The sequence below is a fragment of the Perca flavescens genome, chromosome 22 (assembly GCF_004354835.1).
Source record: "Perca flavescens isolate YP-PL-M2 chromosome 22, PFLA_1.0, whole genome shotgun sequence".
In the NCBI taxonomy this organism is placed as follows: Eukaryota; Metazoa; Chordata; class Actinopteri; order Perciformes; family Percidae; genus Perca; species Perca flavescens.
Window position 1 is genome coordinate 28,074,030 of NC_041352.1, and position 7,727 is coordinate 28,081,756.

The window sequence follows — 7,727 nt, forward strand, 5'->3', positions numbered from 1 at the left end:
GTGTGTGTGTGACTGTGTGTGTGTGTGTGTGTGTGACTGTGTGTGTGTGTGTTTGTTTGTGTCCACACTTGTGGAGTTTAACTCCGAAAAGACAGTTAACCACAGGTTCCCGTTAATCTTATGATGGACATGTGTTGTGATATTTAAATAAACTATCCGTCAACAGTGAAATAAAAGCCTCTTATTAACGAGAGCGGTCTGAGAGACCTCCAGCTTACAGCGGGGTGTGTGTGTGTGTGTGTGTGTGTGTGTGTGTGTGTGTGTGTGTGTGTGTGTGTGTGTGTCCGGTCTGAGAGACCTCCAGCTTACAGCGGGGTCTCTGAGCAGGACTGGCCCAGCGACGAGCTAGCGGCCGGGGCAGGCGCCTGCTGACTGTCGCCTGCTGACTGTCGCCTGCTGACTGTCGCTTCACTTCATGGAGCTTCTCACCTCTGAAAACTTTGAAGCAAATTGTCAATTCGGCATCAATTGACACAAGACTGCCTATATTCGAAATCTAAACAGTTCATTTCTCGTCTAAAACGTTGTCAGAAGTGAATTTAGTGATGAATAAGATGGCGAAAACTGTTAAAATTGTCCCGTTGGAACACAAGAAAAAATGGGTTCTAGGAATTTTATGTTCCAGGAACTGCAAAAACCCCTCCAGTTGGAAAGCGGCTAAAGAGAGATTTACAATAGATTTATGAAAATAGATAAGAAGAGAGAGGGAGACAGAGAGAAAGAGACAGAGAGAGAGAGAGAGAGAGAGAGAGAGAGAGAGAGAAAGAGACAGAGAGAGAGAGAGAGAGACAGAGAGAGAGACAGAGAGAGAGAGAGAGAGAGACGCCACACACATTACTTTTCTTTTTTCTAAGGAGATCTAGCAGTTTTTTTTCTACAAATCACCACATTTGGAAAAAAAGATACTTCCTAACCTTCCTAACACCATCAACAGTTTGTTTGTGTTGTCGTAGCAACCGGTAGCAATATGCTCGTTCATGAGCGTCTCTCTCGTGTCTCTTACATGTGGCAAACTCATGAACTCGCCGTTTTCATTGTCTAAAATATTCACTAACGTTAAACATTGTGTTTTGGTTGTTCCTGATCGTTTACATGCTTATCCAAATAACCGATGGATGTATTTAGACAACCAAGGAGATTGAATCATTATGTCGTGCTACTAGCTAGCTACTAGCGCTAGCTACTAGCGCTAGCTACTAAGGTTAGCCTGCAGTTTGGTGAACAGAGCTCATCCAAGTTACAAGCTTTACAGCATACAGCCCTCGGATGTATCTTAAGAGAGAACCTAGGCCATGTCATCACTATGTCTGTAGTATTGTTATGTGGGCATATAGCTATAGTGTTACCTTTCTCTTAATACATCCATGCTAGCTACCGCTGATGTTAGCTACTAGCCGATAGCCCCGCCAGTTTGGGAAACGCTAATGACGTATGTTACATCCACGTTACAGGCTTTACAGCATCCATACATCCCTTGGATGTATCATAAGATAATACCATGGATGTATTAATAGAACACATGGTGAATTACAACCATTAGCTCTATCTATTATTACAGCTACAGGACCTCGGGAAAAAAGTCATGTGAGCGGGCGGGCGCAGTCCCACGGCTCTACTCGCGTCCATTATGCGCGTTCGTCATGCCTAGTTTAATAACTGGATTTGGCTACTAGTGAATGTTAAAAATGTTAAAAACATGACGTTTTAAACAAGGACCATTTAAGTGTTCGGGCTGGTAGGTTGGAGTACCCCAAAAAAAATTATCTGCTGAAATATACAACTATATATAAGTCTCTGTGAGAAGTCTTTCTGGGCCATGGGGTGCAGTACCACCGTTATCTGCTAAGCCCGTGGTGGCTTTTAGACATGGCGCCCTTCCTGGGGGCTTGGACTGTGCACGTGACAACCACCATCCTCCCACCATCCTCCCACCGGGTGATTCCTCCCCAGCTGTGACGTGAAACCAACTGGACAAAGAGCCCAAAAACAGCGTTTCACCGCTCTGAAAGAAGCCGACATCTTCCCACCTGTTAGGGTCAAGATACAACACTTCCGGCCTCGCTTTCACAATAAGAGTCAGGAGAAGAGAAGAGCAGCAGCCTTGCTTTCACATTAAGAGTCTGGAGAAGAGCAGCAGAAAACAATATGGAAATATGGACATTTGCTGCTTTTCTCTGTTTATATCACATTAAACCAGTGCTGTAGTGTAATGCAGTGTTCCAGCTAAAGTTAAATACTGATGAAAAAAGGCAATAAAAACCTTTAAAAAAACATAAAAACGTGGAAAAATTCAGTAGAAAGAAGGAAGTAAGGCAAGAATAGGTGAAAAACAGTATCAGAAACTTAGAAAACCGCCACAAAAACTAGCAAGACTTGTCAAAAAGGAAGGAAGACAAACTTCAACAAGTGACAAAAACCTTGAAAAAGGCAGAATTGTTTTTTGAAAAAAAGAAGAAAGTAGAAAAAAGGAAGGAAAGAAGGAAGGAACAGGCAGAGGCGCGGGAAGTCATTTTCAGCAGGGGTTGCGGGGTGCTGTCGGGGGTGGGGGGGGGGGGGTGCGCAGAACGACTCTAACTCTGCCTCCCCCCCCTCCATGAAGTAGGCTACATACGGTGCGAACTAAATGGGCACTAAATCACATGCCAATCACTACTGGTCAAAAGATTCCTTTGCAGCGGCCCTTTGCTGCGTGTCGTTCTCTCTCTCTCCCCCCATTTCCTGTCTATCCACTGTCACTATCGAATAAAAAATAATAAAAAAAAAGATGAATGACTAGTCCAGCTGAGCAGGCATCAAGTATGCCTTTCCAGTTCAATAAACCAAGTACTGCCATCTGACTCACACATCACAAGACAGTGTTACAATTTATTAAATCATACCAAAGCGTTGTATGGCTCAAGATTATGGCGATATAATATTCACTAAAAATCACCCAAGCAGAAAGCACAATAGTAATTCTGAAACGTGATTGACTGAAGATACAACAATGCCATCACACAACACAGCTGAGTGCAGGTTGTAAAATAACAGTCACTTAGTCAGCTGCTACTTCACAAACTGCAAAAGCCAACATATAGGCTACTGCACTTGACCACTAAGTCTCATACAGGCCTATAGCAGCATCACAAAATGATGATGCAATACGTGTGATATGCATGGCATTTCAATAAACTAAACTAAATATGTACATTATCTGGTCACACGGTCACAACAGAGTATATTAACCTACTCAATGTACAGATAGCATAATAGCTCTTACCTTTAGAAGTTCTAATTTCTTGTCTTTTTCTTTGCAAAGTCGCAGATCAAATCCTCAAAGTCCAGCTCCCTCAGCAGCTCGCTAAACCCTACTACACATGTGTTGCTGTGTGTTGGGAGCACTTTACAGGCAACGCAACAAATGTCTCCGGTGGACAGTGAATATAGAATCCACTCCCGTGGTACCGTTTCACCGTTGTGAAGGTGTCGGGTCAGTGCCTCGTTAGTGAGAGAGCCGGTCTTTCTGCCGCCAGCCTCGTCCCCTCTCAGAGATGCTGGACATTTAGCCGCCGATTCTGAAAGGCTAATATCCCTCTGGGTATAACTTCCTCCCGGACGGTCTCTGTAATCGGTCCCCGTAGTGCAGGGTCTCCAGAGATGATGGTACCTGGGGGGCCATTACCTTGTTCTGTAATGCTGATGAGCGCGGCCTCATCTCTGTCTTTTTCCACAACAACTTCGCTAAAGTTAACGTTAGCCACCGTTAACTGTGGCTGAGTGTAGCTGGTAGAAGGCAGCGATTCTTCCAAGCTAACGTTGGCTAGCTCCTCGACATCCTCCTCTTCGTCATTCCCAGCTCTTTTAAAAAAGCTTTTTTATTTGCGGGACATTTTTATAGCAGCCGCTTCTTTCTCTCCGTTTTCCACACTTTCACTCGCTGATGCAACCCAATCTGACCGGGGATCAGTTACAAATTAATTCCACTCTTTCAATCTCAACTCGTTCTTAGAAAGCTGATCTTGGATCAGTGCGATGTAAACAACCTGCTCTATGCCCACCCACCTTTATCTTTAGCCAATCTACACAGTGCATGCGGCCTTCTCCCAATCATTACATTAAACAACTTGTATTTTATTCTGATTGGATAATTATCACCATAATGATTAATGCCCATTGGGTAATACTGGCTTGATCGCAGTTTGCCAACAAGGGGTGCTGCCGCCAACAAGGGGTGCTGCAGCTCCCCCAGCACCCCTACTTCCCGCGCCTATGGGAATAGGGCGAAAATAGTGACAAGAAGAGACAAAAACTTCAAAAACTGCAACATAAAAAGCTCACGTACCCCCTACAGTACTCCAAAGTACCCCTAGGGGAACACTGGTCTAATGTATTGTAGTGGCTATACTGTAATGTATATAAATATATTGGTCAGAGTCTGCCTTTTGGGGAGGGGGGGCCATATCATAGTGGTGGTCTGGGTGTCCTCCCCCCAGGGAAGTTTTGAACGACTTTCCTGCATTTTGAAACACTTTATGGAACCAATTTACGGTACAAATCCCTTTATTTAGCCTATGTGAAGAAGAAAAACACAGATGACAATTCAAAATATATCAAAATTATAATGGAAAGTATGTTGTTGCGTGTCATTGGGCATTTTTAAATGGGTATATGGAAATCCTGGCGCTTTCTTGGTGGGTATACTGTGTATACCTTCGTAACATGTAGAGTACACCACTGCATTAAACTAAATATCTTTGAGTTTCAGACAAAAAAGACATTTACAGACTTCACCTGATGGACATTTTTTTATATTTTCTGACATCTTATAGACCAAACGGTTAATTGATCACCCTACAAAATAATCCTTAGATGAATGAATAATATAATAATGATTAGTTGCAGTCCTAGAACTTAATGAATCAGGACTTTTTCTCCAAGTCCAGCCTCAGTTGTTGCCTCTCATGTTATGAACATTGGAGTCACAGAGCTAAGAATATACACTCACCTTAAAGATTATTAGGAACACCTGAAAGATTTCTCGTTAATGCGATTATCTAATCAACCAATCACATAGCAGCTGCTTCAATGCATTTAGGGGTGTCGTCCAGGTCTAGACTATCTCATGAACTCCAAACTGAATGTCAGAATGGGAAAGAAAGGTGATCTAAGCTACTTTGAGCGTGGCATGGTTGTTGGTGCCAGACATTCTGGTTTGAGTATTTCACAATCTGCTCAGTTACTGGGATTTTCACGCACAACCATTTCTAGGTTTCTAGGTTACAAAGAATGGTCTGAAAAAGTAAAAACATCCAGGATGCTGCAGTCCTGGGGGGCCAAAATGCCTTGTTGATGCTTGAGGTCAGAGGAGAATGGGCCGACTGATTCCAGCTGATAGAATATCAACTTTGACTCAAATAACCACTCGTTACAACCAAGGTATGCAGCAAAGCATTTGTGAAGCCACAACATGCACAACCTTGAGGCGGATGGGCTACACCAGCAGAAGACCCCACCAACAGGAGGCTACAATTTGCACGAGCTCATCAAAATTGGACAGTTGAAGACTGTAAAAATGTTGTGGCACCTCCCTCTCCATCCCATGGGCACAACACCTGTGGGAGGAACCGCTGGTGTCGGGTGCGCTGCCACACAGGTGGAAGTGAAGGTCAGGGGCCTCGACGGACCAGAGCGGGGCGGCAGAGGCTGGCTCTGGAATCTGGAATGTCACCTCTTTGTGGGGGAAGGAGCCGGAACTTGTGCCGGAGGTGGAGCGCTACTAATTAGATCTGGTGGGGCTTACCTCTACGCACAGTCTCGGTTTTGGAACCATACTCCTGGATAGGGGTTGGACTCTTTTCTTCTCTGGAGTTGCCCAGGGTGTGAGGCGCTGGGCGGGTGTGGGGATACTCACAAGCCCCCGGCTGAGCGCTGCTACGCTGCTACAAGAGGGTCGCCTCCCTACACTTGCAGGTTGTGGGGGGGGAACTTGAATGAAGTCCTGCATGGGGCTACAGTGGGGGACTCCATAGTTCTGCTGGGGACTTCAACGTGCATGTGGGCAATGATGGAGACACATGGAGAGGCGCGATTGGACTTCTGTGCTAGTCATGGATTGTCTATAATGAACACCATGTTCGACCATAGAGATGCTCATAAGTGTACCAGAGCACCCTAGGCCGAAGGTCAATGATTGATTTTAGAATCATTTAATCTGATCTGAGGCCGTATGTTTTGGACACTCAGGTGAAGAGAGGGGCTGAGCTTTCAACCGATCACCATCTGGTGGTGAGTTGGGTCAAGGGGTGGGGAAGACAGGAAAGGGAAGTTTGGGGTCCCCTGCTGGAGCTGCTGCCCACGCGACCCGACCCCACATAAGTGGATGAAGATGGATGGATAGTTTATATCTGTTTCTGTATTGTTTATTTCATAGTAATGTTTAATATGTGTTTGTGTTCACCACCAAGATAAATCCACCAGAATTGTAAAGTTACAAATTACAAATACTTTGTTACTGTACGTAGAATTTTCACGTACATACACACAAACACACACACACACACACACACGCACTGACACACACAAGCACACGCACACCAGCCCATTCACATGGCAGTTCGTGGTGTAGTCAAGTTATTGAATCTATTGATTCGTAAATGTCATTATTTTCGTGTGGTGGTCATGAATTTTAAAGTAATGTATTTCAATGGGAAGCATATTTTGTGATCCCAGAACGATTACGGAATTAGCAAATAATATTGATAAGGCAAAAATCCGCACAAGGAGGTTGGTTGGGGTGTGGGTCAAACAACACAGGACTTTTACCCGGAGACCAGGGATCGCATCCAGCATGTTGCAGTTTCTTTCCGCGATATTCTCTTCCTAACCACAACCAACCTTTTTGTTGTCGGCGTCTCCTGCGTGTGACGGTTCCTTTCCCCATTCTTATTTTCTTAACCATAACTGTCCCGTTGTTGTGGCCAGCATGTGGCAGTTCAATTCCCCATTGTGGCGTCCCCTAGAGCAGCCCAGTGTCATGTAACCAGTTATGTAATTCTCTACATAGCAATAGTCTATTTGAGGACGTTCAGTCAGGATTTAGAAAGCATCATAGCACAGAGACGGCACTGGTGAAAATTACTAACGATCTAACTGCTTCAAACGACTTGTCTCTGTACTTGTCTTACTAGATCTTAGTGCTGCATTCGACACTATTGACCAAACTATACTGCTACAGAGACTGGAACACTTAGTTGGTATTAAAGGAATCGATCTAAGCTGGTTTAAGTCCTATTTCTCTGATCGATCTCAATTTGTTAATGTTAACGATGAATCCTCCAGGTACGCTAAAGTTAGCCATGGCGTTCCACAAGGCTCAGTGCTTGGACCAATTCTATTCACCTTGAGGCTCAGTGCTTGGACCAATTCTATTCACCTTGTATATGCTTCCCCTAGGCAATATTATTAGGAAACACTCAATTCACTTTCATTGTTATGCGGATGACACCCAATTATACCTATCAATTAAGCCAGACGAAACCAGTCAGTTAACTAAACTCCAAGCATGCATCAAAGATATAAAATCATGGATGACCTACAATTTTCTGATGTTAAACTCAAACAAAGTGAAGTTATTGTGCTGGGCCCTAAACACCTCCAAACCTGATTATCTAAAGATATAGCTACTCTGGATGGTATTGCCCTGACCTCCAGCACTACTGTCAGAAATCTAGGAGTTATTTTTTATCAAG